At 46.8% G+C, this 21648-nt stretch overlaps 1 long non-coding RNA gene across 2 annotated transcripts; it reads left to right on the top strand.

The window, feature by feature from the left end:
- Positions 1-5106: 5106 nt before the first annotated feature.
- On the top strand, positions 5107-21060 carry LOC147913292 (uncharacterized). 2 transcript variants are annotated; one of them, XR_015548789.1, is made up of 4 exons: positions 5107-5147; positions 5524-5616; positions 16860-17017; positions 20869-21060. It is a non-coding gene; the product is annotated as an uncharacterized LOC147913292 (long non-coding RNA). The 2 variants fall into 2 exon arrangements; XR_015548788.1 differs by having other exon boundaries at positions 5135-5616.
- The last annotated feature ends 588 nt before the right edge of the window (positions 21061-21648 follow it).

Raw genomic sequence — 21648 nt, 5'->3', positions numbered from 1 at the left:
GTCTGGTTTTGGGACCCAGAAAGGGGAGGGGACCTATAATGCCATCTGTGCTGAAAGCCCCTGAAGGTCTCCACCAGACCTTTCCCTGCCCTGTGGACCTCGATGTGGTCATGTCTCTCTCTATACCCAGGAGCAGGACTATAAGGGGGGTGCGGGAGGGGGTATTAACACCCCCATCATCGCCCGCAGTCTCCTCCCTAAAGCTGCCCAAGTAAGAATGAAGTACAGATGAAACAAAAAACTTGCAAAATAAATGCAGCTTCAAGACCACACCTCAAACCTCTCCAGCCTCACTGCTGTATCCAAACACTTCCTACATAGTCCTCTGGAGCCACCCGACTCTGCCCTCACAGTCCCCTAATCAGAACACGGCCCAAGTCCCCACCTAACTCTCCTGCTGCATCTGCCACCTGCCCTCCCCTGCCCGCTAATCCTCTCACCCCACACACCCTGCATGTCCATGCTGTGTTCATGCAAACCGGAAAGGACCTTCCTTGGCTTAAAGCAGCTCCCTTCCTGATACCAATGGGAGGTATTGAATTCTTCCTCTGTTCTCCCAGAACATTCATTGACCAGAGCTATTGGATCCTAAAGGGTGGAGGAGAGGAGAAGGGAAAAAGTCTGCACAGTGACTGGCTGAGGGACTCGGATGTCTGCAAATCATCATCCTCTACAACCCCAGACCCCTTCCTGCATTCACGCCACAAGTGCTTCTTGAGTGCTGCCTCTGTGCCAGGTACCGGGATGAAGAACTCAGATAATGTCCCTCTTCCTGGGAGTGATGTTCTAGTGGAGGCAGATGGACAATGAGAAAATAAACTAATTAAGTGACATCCGTGCTGGAAAGAAAAAGAAAGCAGAGTGAGGGGATGCCCAGTGTCCAGGAGGGGCTATTTTATACTGCGTGGCCTGCATGAGCCTATTTTTTTTTCATTGATAATTAATGTTAGTTGGTTATTAGCATTCTCAGTAGAAACTGCGCTGAGGAATTCCACCTCCAGTTGAAAGCTTACCAAGTAGGAGAGAACAATAATGTCCTCAGACCCCCTGACACAGACACAGTACTGGATTTACCCCGGTTACAGATTCCTGGAGGGCAGGGACCCAGACCCGCATTCCTCCCTCACCTCACCCCAGGTCTCCAGGAATGCCACTGCGTCCTGTAACAGAGTGCACCTGCTTCTCCCGGGGATGCTGCCTGGTCTGTGATGAGGGATTGTGTGGGCATGAGCCATTGCTCCCCACACACACACACAGGTGGCCCTGTGTCTCTAGTGGAGGGGATGCTTCCAAATTTGTCCAAACAAAACACACCTAGGAGTTTGGGTCCTGAGCTCCATCATCTCTAGCACTCTCAGGACAGTCAATGTGCCCCTTTGGCGGCACGTGCCCTTCATGTCAGCAGCACCTCCCTGCTCATGATCGTCTGCTCCAAACATGTTCAAATGAGGGTCAGGCAGGAAAGGATGGAGAGTCTGAGCCAGTCTGTAAAAGGGAGAAACACAAGCAGAAGAGGACTGAGATCTGAAGTCAGCAGACACTGCCAAACCGCCCTGGCCTGCAATTCCTCTTCCTTTTGTGCCGGGACAGCGATGTCTTGACGCTCTACCCATCACCTGGATGTTTCAGGCAGGAGGGGAGACTTATGCTCAGGCAGAATTGTGTCATGTGGAGAAGGATGCACACTATGGACATTTTCCAAAGATTTTCTCCCTTCAGTTGGGTTTTGATGCTCCACGATCTTCTCCCATGATGCTCATGCAACCATATTTTCTCGGAAGCTCCATCCAGACTCCTCTATCCATGGATCCTAGGAAGGACCTCCTAGCAGCAGGGGAGCTGGTGTCACATTCCTATGACTACTTAGTTCAGTGCACCATCCCATGTAGGAGCAGTCTTTAGTCACTAGAGTTTGAACACCATGGCTCTCTAGTCTACACTAGCATTTCCACAGAGAGAATTTAATGTAGGGAACCGGATAAATGAGTTAGAGGAATGAGAAAGCAAAACAGGAACAGTGAGGTGACAACTGCAGGATGCAGCCCCCACCCCAACAACAGGGAGAGAAGAGAGAAGACATTGGGGTTATCAGAACCCCGAAGCTCAGATGTGCAGCCCCCCTCAGCTGTGATTCTGCCTCCCCGGGAGCTCCTCTGGGCCACCATGTGCTGGTCCTGGGAGTGCCGACAGTGACAGACTGGAAGGACCATTGCTGGGGCATCCACAACAGGAGCAGGAAGCCAGCAGAAAGAGCAATCACCCTCTCCTCTGCCTTCCCATCTTCCTATGGCTCCTGTCTGCATCACCGAACGGAGGTAGGTGGCAATAGAGGAACATGCTTTGCAGAGTCTCGATCCCGGCCTCACAAAGTGCGGTTTGAAGAAATCATTTTCCTGGTGGTTTGGCCAACTGAGTCAAAACAAATCCTGTCCAGGCACCAAAATCATGACCCAATGGTAGCATGTTCATATCCTTTGCTGGGTAACCAACCACTCCAAAACCAAGTGGCTTAGAGCAACACAGATTTTATTTGCTCCTCATTCTGTAGGCTGGTAGGTCGAGCTGGGCTCTCCCAGAGGAGATCACATGCCGTCATTGAAATTGGGAGAGTACTGGGCTGTCTCAGATGGCCCTGCTCATGTCTGGAAGTTGGGCTCTGTCTCCAAGAGTCCCCAAACTTAGGTCTCTACCACCCCCTAGAGACAGAGACAGAGGGAGAGAGAATGAGAGAGAAAGAGACAGAGACAGAGAAAGAAAAAATAAGAGACAGAGACAGACAGGGACACAGAGAAAGAGAGAAGCAGCTGCGGGGCCCCAGGCCTGGGCTCGGAACTCCTACTACATAACTTCTCCCCCTTCTCTTGGTCAAAGCAAGTAACAGACCAGCCAAGTTCAAGGGGTGGAGAGAAAGCTCCACCTCTTAATGGAGAAGTGGAAAGTCACACGGCAGAGAGGTGGGCACATGCAGATGGAAGGAATCTGTGGTCCCTTTTCCAATCTGACACAAAAGGCTTAGATGCGGGTCAGCTGTTTACACTGAAGCCTGCACGGTTCTCTAGCACCTGAGATTTCTGCTCTACCCACTCCCACTCACCATCTATTCCATCCCATGGCTGTGATATGGGGTGGGAACCACTCTTTTCTGAGCTGAAGCTATTCTCCAGGGACAATAAACCCCTTTCTCCATAATGTTTTCTACTTTTCCTTTCCAAAAACCCTCTCATAACTTCAAGGTAGAACACATTGACTGTAACTCTTCTTACTCAAACTGCTGCTGTCCCTCCTCTAAACTTTTAAATCATTGCATTCTTTTTTTAACAAATGAAATATGGGGTATATGTAGATGCCTCAAATAATACCTCAGAATTATGTGACATATTTTGTTCTGAAACTTGAAATGTCGAGGAAAGTATGGAATACGACAATAATCCCTCCTCAACCATGAGCATCCTCTACTCCCAATCCTAATTTCTGTACGTCACTTCAGTTTTACAATCCTTGTCTAGCAGATAGAGTCCTGCTCCCAATGTGTACAATTTTTGACATACTCCCTTTGCAGACAACTTGAAAAAGGAGGATCTGAGGACTGGAAGTCAGAGAAAAGGGAGATTGTCATAGGAGAGAGGGTGTGGGAATTCTGATACCGAGGTTTTGGGAAAAACGAAGCTACAGGACTGGAAATCCAGACCTTAGAACTGTCCCATTGTATCGGTTTAGAGAGAAGAGTCTCAAAAGATTTATGGGAATCTCTGATCATCTGTATTGTAGAGTTAGTCTCTGAAATGGGGAGAGACCTAGAAGACCAGAAGTCAAAGTTATGATGAGAAGATGGGAAATGCATTGAAAAGTGAAGGAAAACTGGGCATGCAGAGGGGGAGGGAAGGCTCTCAGGATAAATCAACATGATCTTCAAGGAAATAAAGCATTTGATAAGAAGCACATTGAAACTGTAGGGAAGAAGATGTGGTTTTATTTCAGTAAAAGGAGAATGATTATTATAAGAGTTTTACAGGTTCACCTGGGTTGTCCACTCTATTTTCCCTTTCAAGAACATATGTTCTTCTATGGTGGGCTGTTCTACTGCAGGACTTGTGCAGAGAAGGAGAGAGTCCTCCATCAAATCAAATCATGTGATCAGTGCAGTAAGGTCCTATAGGAATGGGAAACAGCCTTGACTCAAGGATGGCACCTGAAAACTCCCCCCAAATAAAAAGGAGCAATAGTTTGCTAATTGCCAGCTTTAGGAGTTAAAGGCCCCAACTTCGTCATCACCATCACCATGCCAAAATACTGTTTCTTCATTAATTTATACCGTAGATATGTATAGATAGATAGATGATGGTGATAGATGATAGACAGATAGACAGATGATAAATAGATAGATGATAGATAGACAGATAGATAGATAGATAGATAGATAGATAGATAGATAGATAAATGACAGATAGATAGATACACAGATATCCTGAGAGAAGATTTTCCAGCGCCCACTTTTATTTCTTAAACCTGGAATCTCGATTAACCCTCAAGCCCATCTGGAAAAAGCTGTAGTGAGGACAGAGATCCGAATGGAGTTGAGGGTGAAATGCAGAGGAAGATGCCAGTTAACACCCCCTGTAAGATTTCTGAAGACGAATTAAGTCCTGGAATCCAACTCCTTCCATACACACGCACTCCCTGACTAGCGGTTACCTGACTGCCTTTCAGCGGCCCCAGAGGCGGTGAGCAGTTTAACCACCTCCCCACTAACCTACCTGCAGCTCTAACCAACAAGAAGTACTTTTCCAGGGCCCGTTCTCAGGTTGGGGAACAGCAGAGAAAACCTTTCTGCACACATCAAGAGGCCGGATCTGATCCGTACTTTCCCCTCCTGGAACCAGAAAAAGCTGCCCCTCCTCCCTGTCCGGCTAGTAACTCGGGATAAAGCAGAACCAGACGCCGCACCCCAACAGCTCAGGCCAAATGCCCTCTACAGTCGGGTCTCTGACTAGAAGCCTCCCCGCCTTGGGGCGGCGGGCAGGGGAAGGGGCGGGGGCCGAGGAGGCGGGCCCGGCGGCGGGAGGCGGGGGCCGCGGGCCGGGCGCGGAGAGTGCACGCGGGGGTCCTGGGGCTCTCCGCTCTGCTGCTGGCGGCCAAGCAGAGCGCGCGTGAGTGCGGGGCACCCGGGGGCTGGGCGCCTGCCTGCTCACCCCTCCAACACCCTGGTCCACCCAGATGCCCCGGGACGTACACGGCAGCCTTCCGGCCGGGCAGCCTACCTAGGTCTGGGCCTGGCACTGCGGGCCAGTGCATGCACGGTGGCACCCCACCGCGCGGGCTGAGCACGCCCGTCTAGTCCTTAGTGGATCCCCGCGGATGCACGATCCTCCTCACGATCCTTGGATGCGTGATTCCCCCAAGGATGCATGGTCCCCCTGTGCATGAGACCCCCACGGATGCATCATCCTCCCTGGATGCATGGTCCCCCCAAGGATGCATAATCCTCCCGTGGACCTGGCACATGCGTCCCGCGCTTCTTTCCAGAAAGGCCTGCTGGCTCAGCGAAGTGCTGCGGGTGTGAGACGTGCTGAATGCGGGCCTGGGTGCGCCCTGCTCTCCCTCCGTTCTGGCTGGCCTGTGAGTCTTGGCGGCGGGGGAGGCCGCTCAGGGACCCGGGTTGGCTTGGGGGTGGGATGGGGCTCCGTGTCCGCCCGGTCCTGGAGGACTGTGACTGCGCCTCGGGTTTAGGACGGGTCGGACACGGCCTGCCTGGGACACCCCAGTCCCGCGAGGAGCCAGGTGGGGCCAAGCAAGATGGCAACACTGTTTAGCGCCTTTCCAGTTTGAACTTGTAACTCTTTCGGTGCCAGAAAGGAGGCCTCCGCCCACCTCCGCCGGCCTCCCTGCAGACCCATCTTCCTAGGAGGAGTCCCCGGGTATGGGGATGGGGGAGGCAGCCTTAATGAGACCTCGGCCTCGAGACCGCAAGGGACCCCCACCTCTCCCCAGCACCCACGCATTTGGGGACCCTGGCGGGCACTAGCCCTAAACTTCAGCCCCGGGAGCCAGTTTGCTACCTCAAGGTTGAACCGCCATCCCCGTGGGTCCCTTCCCCGGGGGAGGGGGCCCAGCCGCGCTTTTCAAAGGCGCAGTGGGCAGGACCCGCACCCAGGAGGGAGCCCCTGTGAGATCCACAGCAAGGCACTGGGTCCAGCGCCCCACTCAGAAGGGCTAAGACAAGACAGGCCCCTCGGGTGTCAGCACCCACCCCACGTGGTCCCGCGGCCATTGTCCCTCCCTTCCTCCCAGCCTGGAGTGGCCCAGGCCTCAGCATTCCTCAGCCTGGGCAGGGCAATGACCCCTCCACAGACTTTTTGTGCAGCCTGCCTGGTTTGCAGTGTGTGGCAGGAAGCCCAGGGTGGTTCGAGGAGGGGACAGAGCCTGGGACCGAAGGATGGGCTGTTGGAGCCCTGACCCCTCTGTCCACACCCACCGGGCTACTATCTGAACCCCCCGCAATGCTCTCTTTCCACTATCGCACCTTCATGTGCGCCTAAATCCATTTTAAACTTAAATATGGAAAAGCCAAGCCCCAGTTGTATAAAGTGATTACTGTGCATCCTGTGCTTGCTGGTGCTGAACAGATAGAAGCTTCCCCTCCCCACACCCCGCTGTCACTGATGTGGATGCAGATCCTCAACTGGATTTGTCTAATTCCTTCAACCAGGTTACTCTACCCTTCCATCCTCAAAGATACAATAAATAAAGCAGTCCCCACAGAGGAGGTTTAATATTTTCTGAGCACACAGTAGGTGCCAGATGTCTTTTCCACCTGCTGTTCTACGCCATCCAACAGTCCCTTCATACGACACTGGTGTCCGATCCTCTGGGTACCCTGGAAAACCCTGGCCCTTCATTCAACCTCACACCCCTCTGTACTGCCAGCTGGTTCTGCCCCCTCACAGGCAGGGTCTAGCCCAGAGCCCTGCTGGTGGCAGGGACACAGTGCTGGCTGGGGACCTAGGATCATTCCAGCCTTCCGCCGACCCTCTGGTCTTTCCTCTTCCGCCCCGCAGGCTTCTGCACCATGGTTTACTCCTTCACCACAAGACAGCTCCTCTGGGGGTGGCTGGCCCCCTCTGTGCTGCTGCCTGTCTTCCTGGTGCAGGGCCTGAGCTATCTGTGGTTCCGAGCAGACGGACATCGAGGCCATTGCTTGTTGGTCATTCTGCACGACCTACAGCTTGGCATGTGGAAGTGGTAAGGACTGGCAGCCTCCTTTGACTCTGAAGCAGGATTGCATGAGCGCAATAGGCAGCTTCTTCTGTGCATATGGACTCTATCCTTACGGTCAGTCATAGAAGGTCAGGGTTGGGCGAATGTTCAAAGCCACCATGTTGAAACTGAACCCTTGCTCTGATGGGGGCATCCCTCCCCCAGCCTGGTCTTCCTGGAGCATCTCTAGCATCAGGGGGCTCCTTCCAGATGCAGCTGTGGCCCTCCCAAAGCCTTTTCTTGACTTGAGCGAAATTCAATCTTTCTGTTGTTCAAATTCCTTGGTCGAGACTTTAGAGCCATAGAGAGTGATCTGCTTAAGGTAGTGCCATTTAAACACCTACTACGTTGTCAAGGAAGGTGGCATAGATTTAACCACAGACTGGAGAAGGGAACTGACCTAGTTACATTTACATCAAGGCTTGATTGCAGGAAGAAGCCATTCGGGAACCAGGGCCAGTTTTTTCCATAGAACACCCAGGATGGGCCTAGTGCCCGACAGTCTTACCTGTGGTCTACGTCTTCAGGAAAGATATTCTTTTCACTGGTATACCAGCTATCCAGCTGGAGTGTTAGGAGAGATGTGGCAGTGATTGATGTAAATGGCCAATTTCAGTTCTCACCTGACTCATAATCCTACAGAGTTGCCGGGAATAACAAAAGGGAGAACAGTTGGGGGATCCGATCAGTGAAGCCGTGCAGCTCAAGTGTTCGTGAATTTGTAGACACCGAGGATTGGAAGGGCGTTCAAGGAGTCACTGCCAAGTTTCAGATCTCGGGCTGTGCTCCTGGCTGTTCTTGGTGCCTTCGAGCTGTTCCCAAGGCTTTCTCTGAGGGAGCTGAAGTGAGTTTTCTGATTTCTCAGCTGAAACGGAGGAGGGAGTGAATCCCTTCACAGCCAGAGCAGAATCTCAGGTAGGAGGCAGAGGGTGCTTCCAAGAAGGACGTCAGGCCACACCCCAAATTAAACTGGGCCCCATGGAGCTGGAACCTTAGATTCTGAAGACGTAAGAATCCCATTTGCAACCACAGCAATTTTGCCCAAAGCTGGGCCTTTGTGTCCACACATGCAGTTCCTCTCAGAAGACTGGACTCCTCCTAGTGGGAAGAGAGTAAAGATGGTTTTTTCACTGGACTCACAAAGGATGGAGTCTCTGCTGAGCACCACCTACCACTTCACCCCCTTCCCTCAGCTCAGCCTGGTGAGAAAACCTTTAAGGGCTCAGTTCCCTTGTAAACACCAAGTATGGGACCTCGAGGACAGACAACCTATTGAAAAAATGAATCACTGCTCCCCCAAGCAAACATCTGAGAGCTCAAAAGGACAGTTAAGTCAATGCCGGGGACTTGAGAGAAGCTTCCTGAATAACTGCAGATAAATCTGCCTTCTGGGGCTCTGTAGGGACCCTCGGGCCCATCTGATCCAGTGCCTTCTTGAGAGATGCGATGTGTCGAAAATCTTGGTGCTGGTGCCCGACAGTGACTCCACACTCTTGTCTTCCCCACACTCCCGCAAAAGTTTCTCAAATGATGCCACGAATATTAAAGATACTAAAAAACTGAAACGATGGGGCCGGCCCAGTGGAGTAGCAGTTAGGTTCGTGAGTTCCACTTCAGCAGCCCCGGGATTGCAGGTTTGGATACCGGGCGCGCACCAACGGACCACTTGTCAAGCCATGCTGTGGCGGCGACCCATGGAAAGTAGAGGAAGATGGACACGGATGTTAGCCCGGGGCCAATCTTCCGCAGCAAAAACAGGAGGATTGGCATCGGATGTTAGCTCAGGCCTAATCTTCCTAACAAAAAAAAGGAAAAAAAACTGAAATGAATAAGTGAAGAGAGACACGAACATTAGAATTTAGGAAAAATAACTAGTCATCTATATCTCTTCTTATTTGGGAAAAAAGAGGGTAAGATAATTTAAAAAAATACATAATTTAAAAGGACAAAGAAAAGAAGTGAGAAAAGGGAGGAAATGTTCAAAAAGAAGACAAAGCCAGATGTACAATTATTCGAGGTGAGCCATAGTTTGGCTCTAAGTTAATACCAGCCAGTGCAAGCATAAGAGCTACATGATTTGCAATGTTTATGAGATTAAAAATAAGCCACACAGTCAGAAATCTGCTTCCTCAGAGAAAGTTTTGAAAGTTGGAATAGAAAGCAGCAGACCTATTCCTCATCCTGACACCAGCTCGTTGGGTTCTCACAGAGAAAACACTGGGGGAGGCAGGGTCTTTCAGCAAAGCCAGGCTGCATTTTGAAAAACTGTTTCTCATCAGGGCCTGCAAAGGCCGCTTTGGACAAATTGCAGTTCACAGAAGTGCCTGATGCAGGAGCCAAAACAATTGTGTTTTGCACAATCCTGAGGGGCATTCAAAAAGAGATCACTTGAAGTGACTTCATGACAAAGTAGAAGAATCTACTAACAACAGAAACACCAATAAAACACCACCTTCTTGAGATAAAGTAACGTATGAAAAATACGAGGACTTAAAACATAATGTATTCTTTTTTTTATTCCAAATAATAATACTAAATTAACATTGTTGATGCAAATAATCCATACTCAATCTATAAATTAAAATTGGGCTGACTTTACTATAAGCCCTGTTTGAGAACTATAGCCCAGGGTCTTCCGTCCCCAAGGAAGGAAGGGCATCAAAGAAGTGGGGTGTACAGAGTGGTTATGTACCATCTTGGAACAAAGAGCATACATCACAAAGAGAATATCTCTTGTGCTACTGTCATGAGATGCTTAGCTGGCACAGCAGGTCATTGGTCAGTAGGTCAGTGGTCACAGGTGAAGACAGCAGGTTGGTAATTAATCCTTAGTTCCTAGGAAGAGATACTTGTCCTTAAAGAAATGCCAATATATTGGAGGAAGCTACATCCCTATCTTTAAGGGCATCATTCCTGTCTTTGGGACACTGCTAGTGTTTAAAGCAGATGTACAATGAATGCTCAACAGGCCACACCAGGCCCTTTTGGAAAAACAAGGTCAGGCTGAATTAGTTTTGAACAAATGGCTTCCTCATGTACTTCCGTATATCCTATTGTTTCTCATTTATTCATCATTATCCTGTTTTTGATCAGTAATCTTTCCACAGAAAGCATTGATGATCAAAATATTGTCCCTTGGAGCCAGGCTAGTTTCTGCTTACCCTGGGTCCATCATGTCTCTGGGTGCTAGGCTTTTATCTCACTGATTTGCCCACTTATCCACATTGCAGGGAAATGGTCAGACAAGCATAGAGGAATATATTAACAGAGGAAGCATTTCATAGGTTATATCATTTTTCAATTAATTTTAGATTGTTGCACAAACATTGTACATGTGTTTTTACATGAATGCTCATACTCACATTGCTTACAATTATAGAACAGGTACAGTAACAATGATGACAATTCAATATTTGAAAAGATTAGTTTTAAAATGAGTTCTCTGGCATAGCCTTTATGAGAAAAGGGTTGAGAGATCGATCGACCATCTCAAGTCGCTGAGCAGTCATTACTCCAGCCTGTATGCCAGTCTTACAACACTGAGTCAAGCAAGTAGTAATTAGATTGAATATTATGACTAATCCAAGAATTCCAAGGAGTAATAGAAACAAGAATTGCAATCTGGATCAAAAAAGGGAACCAATACCTGAAGGGCGCCAACCAAACAAATCAAGACTGGGGGTAGGATCACTTAAGGCGTTCGCCTGCTTTTTCATGTGCTTTAGCTGAGATGAAACATTGGAAGATCATTGGGTATAAAAGCACAGCATCCAGTTTGAATGATTGTATATGTACCACCTTGGGTTGCTAATAGACTATCTAAGGCCATTCTATTTTGAAGGACACCTTTCTCATTAAAGACATTTCAATATTTAATAAGGCTATTCCTGCTTGACTGTCGATAAGGTCCTGTTCAGTAAATTTAGTCAGGGCTTCTATATGTGAAAGGACATTTTCTAGCCCCACGGAAGGAACAAATATAGCTGCTAGGTGGTCATACCAGTGGAACACTGAAGGAGCCCATCTGACCTTAAAGTGTGGAAGATGGGCAACAGCTGTTAACTCAGGGCAAATCCTTCCCCACTTCCAAGAGAAGCTCAGGATCTACTGTTTTAGCCATCCAGGCAGTAGCCAAGCCCAGTGATTTGCTCCACATAAACACTGAGTCCCATTAGGAGCCACTCGATAAACACCTGACCTTCAAGACCAGTCTGTTCCAAACCAATCACTTTCTTGAAGTATGGTAGTATTCTGAAAACCGTAAATGGAACCATTATAAAATGAGTATACAGTTTAAGCATTACAAAGGTTTAAACGAGGAGATATAAGGTTGGGAATATAGGCCTGGTCCAGAGTCTAGGGACAGCAGTCTACAACAGATCTTCTTCTCATCCTGGCTTGGAGATTTTTGCCTTGGTCAGTTGAAGTCCTGTATCAGAAATAGGAATTGAAACCCACTTGGGTGGAGAGGCCTGGTATGGTCCTTTCCAAGGGCTGCAAAGAGTCTTTTATCTTCTGTATTTTTCAATAAACAAAATCTCCAGGTGAAAGTCCATGATTCTTAGGTCTTCATCTCCCGGGAGCTTACTGTGAAAATAATCAACTGCTAACTTCTCTTTTTTTTTTTTGAGTGTCTCAATGAGACCTTGACAATAAGGTAAGAAATCTCCTTTAAGCAAAGTTGCTTCATACATTCCTTCATCTAACTGCACAGGCCGTCCATTATTATCTCAAAAGGGGACAGCTGATGTCTACCAAAGTGTGTAGGTCTGAGATTGAGGAGGACTAGCAGAAGAGCTTTTGTCCAGAAGAGATTAAATGCTTCTGAAAGTTTTGACAATTGAGTTTTCTTTGCAACATGAGTTAAAATGTTGTGTTATTGGCCAAAGTCATAAACAGATTTAATTATTTGCCTGATGAAAGGAGTTCACAGTTCACTGTGTAACTCAGTAGGTATTCCTCCAACAGGAATTATATTTTCCAATAATACTTTACCTAAAGCCATTGCTCTATTGCAAGGAAAGGCCTCAACCCAATATGAGAACATGCAGATCATTGCAAGATATATTTATATCCTTGAGATGGTGGCATTTGAACAAAGTCCAATTGCCATACCTCAAAGGGTCCCTTAGGAAGGGGAAAGTGGCTTTATGACCCAAGAAATGGTTTCCCTAGGTTATTTCTTTGGACATACAGTACAATGAGCATGCTTTATGAGCCACTGTATAAGAAAGTTTCCTAAAGTATTGTTTGCCCTGTAAAATCATCTTTTCAGGTGTCCAATGGGTTAACTGGTGGATGTGCTGGAGCAGTGGCAATATGCACTATGGGTTATTCTTATCGGGCCCAAACCACATCTACATGGTGATGTCAAAAATTCCCCCTTTTGTTACTACTTTTGTTTTTCTTCTTCTGTGGCAAATTTCTGAGGCTGTAGAAGGAAATCTCTTACTGGATTAGCAGAGTTAATAGAAAGTGATGTGTATTCTTAAGGCTGGACAGCATCTCCAGCTTGATAATGTCCTTGCCATCCTTTAAATAAGACCCATCTGTGAACCAAATTAGATAATAGAATGCAATTGTGGTCATTTTACTCTTGTGGTGCTGGAAGAAATGTAGTAGGGTTAAGATAGTGAATAATATTTACCTACAAAATATAACCTAAGGAAGCTTATCATTATTTACTTGACACTGCTTCCCATGCAATTTAGCAGAACAAACTACCCTCGTTAGTTTAGTATCTCCCTCTTTATAGGAAGAGAAAACAAATTTCTTTGAGAAACCCCCAGGGCCCTCTGAAAATTTGCAGAGAAATATTCAAACCAAAAGAAAGACTTCATTTAGGATATGAATTTTGAAGAGATTGTCAAAAATGTCAAAAGGTTTTAAAGCCCTTGGTCAAAAAAGATCAAGTGCTGATCTTGTGTCGCTGTGAATCAATGGCCACTTTGAAACAGTGCTTCGTTATCCATTTGACCAAAGTGAGACTTATTCAAAAGTAAATAAAACCTTTTATAATCTCTTTATCAAGAGCAGACTAAAGGTCTAGGAAAATTATCCTTTTCATAGAGAGAGAGAACTAAATTTTGATTTTTGTACCAGCTTACTTTAGATATTAAAACTTACTTAATTAAATTTATTTCATCTTAGCCTACTTGACCATGCACAAAACTCTTTCTTCAGGGTTCTTTTTCCACAAACCTTCTGCAACTTTCTTTTTACATTCAAAATTTATCCCATGCCTTTGTTCCTTCCTAGTACATCAGGGCAAGTGTATCTTGCTCCAAAAAACAAATGAAAATATTTCCATTATTCATACCTTCTTTACTGAAAATATACATCTTACTTTCCTTGAATAGAAAGATGTTTTCCTTAGTAACTTTTAGTAGCGTTAATGGCATATATTAATTAGAATTTTTAGCCCTTCCACACCTTAATTTTTAGTGAAAACTAGGAAGTAAGCAGTTAAGACCCATCCTTGATGTTAGCATTCCCTGGCTTGGCAAACTTATAAATGCTTTTTATATTTTCTAGAAACATGCTACTTCATAGTACAATCTTTCAATAAAATTTGACATGTTTACTAATAGACTCAAACCTTTTTTAGCTTCTGTATAATAAGAAGCCAAAAACGGATACACCTATATTCAATAATTAATATCTAATATTTTATCTTACATGGAAATTAAGTAGATACTCAATAAATTTCATCATTTATCTCAATTAGCAAAACTCTAAATTTTCAAGTTACCAAAAGGTTTTGAAATTATTTTCACCATATACACCATAACACATAGTTATTGTTAAAAATTTCACACAACTCCCTATCTTTTTCACATTGATTTAGTTTACTTGTTTCCATACTGATAACTCTGAAAATATGTTTATGTTAATCAAACCAACAAACTAAAATAACCCTCCACTTGCCAAAGATTGTTTTATATTATGTTCACTTTAAAGACATTTGGCTTAGTTTCCATTACATTTATATAAGCAATTACTTTAAACAAACTAAATAGAGCTCTTTAGAAATTATACCATGCAGAGGGAAGATATCACACATATATATCATATATATAGACACACATACACATAGGCTCCACACCTATTGTTTTAAAATTGCTGCCATGAATCAGGTACAGTAATATAAACTCACTACTTATGAAAGAATAACTGAATCCAAATTTTGTTCTAAACTTTTTCTACTAATATTTGTGGAGAAGATACTCAAGATATTATATTTTGGGAGATTGTGATCTTGTGGCCGTTTTTCTTGCCTTTTTTCCTTCTTTTTTCCCTCAATCTTAGGAATTGGTGATGGGATAGATACCAGTTCCTGTAGAGGTGAGGCAATAAGCCTCTATGAGTTAAAGGAAAGAGGTCAAATCTGAACGACCTCTAGAGCTGCTTTCTACTTTTGCATAGCTTTGTAAGTTGAAGAGAGTTGCTCTTAATTTCTCTTAATTTGGGTTGTAACTTAAATAACATTATAAGTCAATCTACCTGTCCAACTACTTCATACTAATTCGCTTCTTTCCGCTGGGTGCTTGGTTTTATTTTAACTTAGGGAAGAAGGCCTAAAATTCTTATCAGGCTCTGAATATCAGCTTCCAGTTTGGCTGAATTTCTCATTGTAAGTTGCTAAATCCTTTCAAATGTCTTGCCAGGTTTCAGCCTGGAGAAACAGTAACTACCTGGCAGTGTTGTACAATTCCATAATCTTTAACATAGCAGTTTCCAAGAATGTCTCTCGGAGTCTCATTAACTCTGGGAGTATATACAGCGGTGCCTGTAAAGCTATGGCCCAATATATTTTCCTTTAGGTACCTTTTATAACTTAATTTTCTATGAGCTTTTTGCAACAAAACTTTCAATAAGGTTATTTTGGAATTTTGAAGTTTTTGCTTTTAAGTGCACTTCTTAAATAATCTTATCTATTCAGAACGTTCCTTCCAATTGCCAATGTAACCCCTGAGGTTGGCGGCAGTTGGATAGGACCCCTAGCATCGAATGGGGTGCAACTCATCTCTGACCACAAAATGGGTTGCAACTGCATTTTGTCTGACAATATTTCAGGACCCTGACTTGACGATTATTAAGCCAAGCCCTCAGGACACAACCACGTATCATAAGAAAGTTTTTCCTTTCTCTGTAAATATTTACAGCTTCCAGAACCTTGAGTTTGAGCAATTATGCCAGAACATGGAGAGCTTGACGCTTTAAAAGATTTCCCTATTACCTGGCTCTTATAAAGGATTCTAGAAGTGGCCACCGTAATTTTAAATTATCCTAGGTTATCTTGTCAGCCATTTACGGCTATCTCCATTTGGTTAAACAATTGCAAATTTCAGCATGAGGCCAGTCAGAGTTCTGAGGGGAGGCTGACCACTCAGGAAATGGTTGGCTTTCAGAATCTCGATTTCCCATTTTTCTTTTAATTTCAGTTTACTACTAAGTCTGAACAATTTCTAGGGACAGTGTGGTAGATCTGACACTCCTTCAAGGTTCTCAGTCACCTGAGAACACCTTGCAGCTGGTATCCCTTCTCTTCCATGCTGAACAAGGTCAGACTCTCATTTCTCTATCAAGTAGTTTTTTTGGACTTTATAAACACAATTCTTTGCAATTTAAAGCCAAATTAAGTAGGTCAGCCTGCCCCAGTCACTCCCAAGTTCCCCCCTAGGCTCCCTGACCTAAGAAATTCCCCCTAGGTTTCTCTTTCCACGAATTCCCCCCAGGTTCCTCTTACCTAGGGTATGTATATACCAGTACCTCCTTAAACACTTAGTCTTAAGGTTGGAAACAGTTCATATAAACTCTGGACCATTGACTTAAAATAGGAGGTCCGAGTTTCAGGGGAAACCACCAGGGTTACCTGAAGAATGCAGTGATTCCGGGGCTCAATGGGCCCCTGTTGGTACCAAATTCCACTTCAGTGTAGATTCCAGGTGCTCTTCAGTGGGTTTCTCTGGAACCCTGCCCTGACTACACCAAGAAATGTCAACGCAAATAATCCATATTCAATCTATAAATCAAAATTGGGGTGGGATATTATGAGTCAAGTTTCAGGATTATAGCCTGGGGCCTTTCTTCCCCAAGGAAGGAAGGGCACCAAAGAAGTGGAGTGTACAGTGTGGTCATGTACCATCTTGGAACAAACAGCATACAGCACATATAACAGGAATATCCCTTTTACCACTGTCACAGGATGCTTTGCTGCCACAGCAGGTCAGTGGTCACAAGGTAAGCACAGCAGGTTGGTAACGGATCCTTAGTTCCCAGGAAGAGATGCTAATCCTTAAAGAAATGCTGATATGGGGGGATGTTACATCCCCATCTTTAAGGGCATTGTTCCTGTCTTTGGGACATAGTAAATGTTTAAAGCAGATATACAATGCATGCTCAACAGGCCACGTCAGACCCCTTTGGAAAAACAAGGTCAGGCGAATTAGTTTTAAACCAAATGTCTTTCTCATACCCTCCAATCTATCTTATTGTTTGTAATTTATTTATCAATGTTAAGTCTGACTCTATTCAAGAATGCCTGACATTAGTGACTATTTGTGTAATCAAACCTTCGATTTCTCCATGCCTCTCCCTCCCAGAAAGAACAAAGTGTTAGTGGTCCATTCCAGGGGCAAATGCAAGTAGCCCGCGCACCAGAAGTGGAAGCCTTGTGGCCAGAAATGCTGAGAGCTAGGTGAGGCACCCAGGCAGTGGCAACATGGACCATGAGGAGCTTCCCAGATGCCCATGTGATCAGGTAAGCCCCAAGGGCACCCCTGAGCCAGGTGAGGACTCACAAACAGGCCCGATGGGAGTGTCTATGGTACCTCACCTCGGGCAGCAAATTGGAGCTGCTCCTCTTCGTGGGGAAAAAGTGGTCCCATGCACACTCTGGTGGAAGACTTTGGGGCAGAAACCCCAGATGTGGGCATGTTTGTCATTCCGCTCAGCAAACCTGCAGCAGCGCCTTGTCACATGAAACACATGAGTTTGGGACAAGACTGTAAAGAACAGAAAACACAGTCCTTGCCTTCTGTGACCTTGTTCTGCCCTTTACAATATAACCCTCGCTTGTGTGCCAGGACCTGAGATCATTTGTCAGTTCACTTTAAAAGGAGTGCTACAATAACCATCCACCCAAAAAATGGAACTTTCATTCGCACCTGGTAAAGGACCAGGAAAACAGAATTCCTGACATTACTGAAGGAATGTCATTTGTTAACATTAACAATGTCATTGTTAACACTTTTTTGTTAACAAAAAAAGTCATGGAAAGCCCACCTTTCTCCAGCTCTTTGGAAGCAACAGGTCACTGAGAAATGCTGAATTCTGATGGCTATTTGACAGCGGGAAAACTGACTGCCAATTCAAATAACAGGATGAACTCTGACCATGGTCTACTCTGCCAGCATCGCCCACAGCAGTGCTGGGAAATGTGTTCTTCCAGGATGGGGAGGTCAGTGAGAATCAGATCATTCAAACCCAGGGGCAAATCTCCCCATTTGAGCTTCAAAATCTAAGGTGACACTCTGCTTCCTGATCCTTCCTCCGGAGTCACCAAACAGGAGGCCATCACGTCCCTGCTGTGGGTGTGAATTATCCATAGTTCCCACCTTCCCAGCTTGGAGCAGGAATGTAGATCCAGAGGCTGCCCTGGAAGCAGCTACTGTTCTGATGGGTGACAACTTGCTGCCACGACAGAGGGCAAATGCACCTCTGTGACCACAAAGCTTGACCCTTGCTTTCCTGGGTCCTTTATGAGGAAATGGGGATATCTGAAAGGACCTGTAGAAGGCTAAATAATGGCCACCCAAAACTTCAGGTGGAAATCTGTGAGTGTGACCTGTTGGGTAAAAGGACCTTTACAGATGTGACTAAGTGAAGGGTTTTGAGATGGGGAGCTTCTCCTGGATTTTTTGGCTGTGCCCTAAACACCAGCGCAAGTTATAAGGGAAAGGCGGAGGGAAATCAGACACCTACAGAAGAGCAGGAGGCCATGGGTGCACGGAGGCAGAGGCTGGAGGGATGCAGCTGAAAGTCAAGGACTTCCGGGAGCCACAGAAAACTGCAAGAGGCAAAGAACAGACTCTCCCTAGAGCCTCCAAGGGAGCCTGGCCCAGCCAACACCTCGATTTCGGCCCAGTGACACTGATCTCAGATTTCTGGCCTCCTCAACTCTGAGAAAGTCAATTTCTCTTGTTTGAAGCCACTAAGTTTGTGGGAATTTGTTACAGTGGCCCCGGGAAACTATGACAGCTCTAAACCCAGAAAGAAGTGACTTCACATCCTGCTTCAGGAGAGTCGGGTCTTGTCAGGACTTGCTGTTATCAGAGCAAACCATGACAGAGAAAGTGCGCACTTACCCTTCTTGTGACCACCGCGACATGAAGACCTGCTTCTACCACAGGTTTGAGCAGCAGAGGAGGCCGCCATGAATGTGCCTGAAGACAGCAGAGCCAAGATACAGCTGCGAATACCTTCCCTACACATCTCCCGGATCCCATGATTTGTAAAGGGAGTCTAGCACACTCCCCTCATTTCAAATATGGAAGTATTGCTTCACCTGACTAGTAAAAAAGCACAGCTTTGCTCCCAGAGCCCCCCACCAACCCTGCCTAGCCCCCCATCATGGCTGAGCTTCCCCTGGCTTGGAGCCTCAAATCTTGCATGCCAGCCAACACGATTGCAATTGCAGATAACTGAAAAGTCAACACAAGCTGGATAAAGCAAACAAGGGCTACTGTTTGAGCAATCCAGAGGGATGTTAGGCTTCGGGGTCCTTGGACCCAGTGAGGACACAATGTCCCCAAGAACCCAGTATACTTTCACCACATCTAATTCACTCCCAGATCCACTTCTTTACAAAAGCAAGATGGCAGTTACACTCCTGGGTCAACGTTTTTTTGTACCTTTCAAGAAAGAGAGTTTTCCTTTCTCAAATGATTGAACAAACATGCTGGGCTTCACAATACTGGAAGTTCCCACCACGACCCACTGCTGATCATTATTTTGCCCAAGAAAATGTCCTATCTGGTTTGCTGGGGCCTGGGTTAGGGGTCCACTCTGGAATAATTTCTGAGGTCAGGTGTATGGGTCAGGGGTCCCACCATGGAGTGGACATGAGGCCATTCCCATCTAATTGGTTTGGCAGGGGGAGAGAGAGGAGGAGCTCAGCTGGAAAGAGTCCCATGGGCAAATATCAATAGTTGTGTTGTAATCAGGATCATAACAGGCAAGGTTCAAAACCAAGTGCTGTTGTGCAAGCACCGAGGGGCCTATAAATAGAGGGCCCTCTCACCTGCAGCAGCCACGGTGGTCCCGTCTCAGAGCCAGCCCCTCTGTCTTCTCCTGCCACCCAGGATCAGGCCGGCATCGCCATGAGGAGCCTCTACCTCCTGTTCCTGACCTTCCTCCTCCTCTTTGCTCACTTTGCTGCAGGTAAGCTCTGAAGCCAAGCTGGCTTCAGGGCACGGGGTTCTCATGACCAGGGAATGGGGACTTGGCCGCATAGGGGGAGTGGCTCAGGGTCTAGAAATAAGTAATAAATCTGAGCATCAAGGAGAGCGTCAACCAACTAACAAATGTGTCTTAGCTTTCTCTTAACTTACAGGAACGTGGCCCTCAGTGTCTCTTCAGGCTAAGCATGGGGGTCACATCCCAGGAAGAGGGACCTAGTGAGTAGGTAGAGAGCAACACGCATGTGGCAGGCCAGGCTCTCAGGCCGGCAGGTGTGGTTTGCCTTGGAACAAGCTTGGGGATAACTACCATGTAGGAGGCGCCATCCTCGGGGCTCATTTGCCATCTGAGTTCCCTGCCTGGGAGAGAGCACAGGACGTAGGAAAAAGCTGGACCCAGGAGCCAAACACCAGCGCTTTTCTCACCTCCAGCACGGACTCGCAGTGGGCACTCAGACAAGGCACCAAGCTGTCCCCAAACCCAGCCCTGTCTCCTCTAGGCTAGGAATGAACCCCGGAGTCCTCCAGGGGGTCTGACTGAGGACAAACGGGAAAGAGGTCAGGAAGGGCCTTGTAAAGCAGCAGATCATGCAAGATGTGTCCCACCTCTGGTGTTCTTGCCATTTTATTGTGTGTGTTCTCTGTCTGGACGCCCCACTGTGACAGGCCCACCACGCCAGCCCCTGCTGAGGCCCGGATGCAACCCAGGGGATGACAGGACGGCAGTCCCCTGAGCCCTGGCTGCTCTTTCTGTCCAGTTCCTCTGGCCAAATCTCTCCTGCCCTTTTGTGTCCAGGGCACGTCGGGGGTGTGCCGTGTGCGGTGGTCTCATCAGGCGACTCGAGGTCGCACAACTCCTGTGGTGCACCTGGAGCAGGGGCTGGAAGCTGGGGCGCAGGCGGGGAGCTCGGGGTCAACTTTCAGGGAAGACACTTCAGTGTCTGGCCTTTCAGAGTCGAGGCTGTCCTGCCAGCCAGGAGCCATAAGCAGCAGTGGCAGCAGAGCAGAAGGGAGCACGGGGCTCCCTGGGCTTTCTGAGAGGCACCTGCAGAAGGAGCCTCTCTCGCCGGCTGTTCAGTGCTCAGGCCACAGCCCAGCTCTCACAATGAATATTGTTCCCTACAGAGACACTGAAATATCTTCCTCTCCACAGCCCACACCATAGAGTCAGAAGAGCAGTGCGAAGCATCTGGCGCCGAATGTCAATTTTTTTATTGCTCAGAAGGTCACAAAAAGATTGGTTCCTGTTGGTTTGGAATAAAGAAATGCTGTCAGCACGTTTCACGGACTGAAGAACCTTGGAGGACAAGCACCTCGACCTTGAAATAAAGGGCTCACTTTACCTCTTAAAGTGTTGTGTTGTTATTTCCTGAACATGAGGAAATGATCTCTGCTGTGTTTAAGAACGGTGATTACCACGTGTAAAAATGTCTGGGAGATGGGGCCGGCCTCATGGCATAGTGCTTTAGTTCATGCACTCTGCTTCGGCAGCTCAGGGTACGCAGGTTTGGATTCTGGGCACGGACTTATGCACCACTCATCAAGCCATGCTGTGGCAGGCGTCACACGTACAAAGTAAAGGAAGATGGGCACAGATGTTAGCCCAGGGCCAATCTTCCGCAGCAAAAAGAGGAGGATTGGCAGCAGATGGTAGCTCAGGGCTAATCTGCATCATCAAAAAAAAAAAAAGTCTAGGAGAGATGTGTGTGTTGAAGCAGGGAGGAAATTTACATGTGCATGACAGGGCCTAGCTGTGGGGAGGCCTGGTGTACCTGAGACGGGAGATGCTTTTACATGGAAATGTTGGGGTTTCAGGTATGTGCTGGAAAAAGGATCCTAGATACATAATTATGGGATGGTAACTGTGGTGTCCCTACGTAAGGCAGATGTCTACACAGAGGGGGAAAAGGAGGGATATTTAATCAGGAATTCA

The sequence above is a fragment of the Ceratotherium simum genome, chromosome 28, assembly GCF_057802395.1.
Source record: "Ceratotherium simum simum isolate JZ-2026a chromosome 28, ASM5780239v1, whole genome shotgun sequence".
NCBI classification, from domain to species: Eukaryota; Metazoa; Chordata; class Mammalia; order Perissodactyla; family Rhinocerotidae; genus Ceratotherium; species Ceratotherium simum.
The sequence above is the reverse complement of the archived record's forward strand: the minus strand, read 5'-3'. Positions and strand labels throughout refer to the sequence as shown.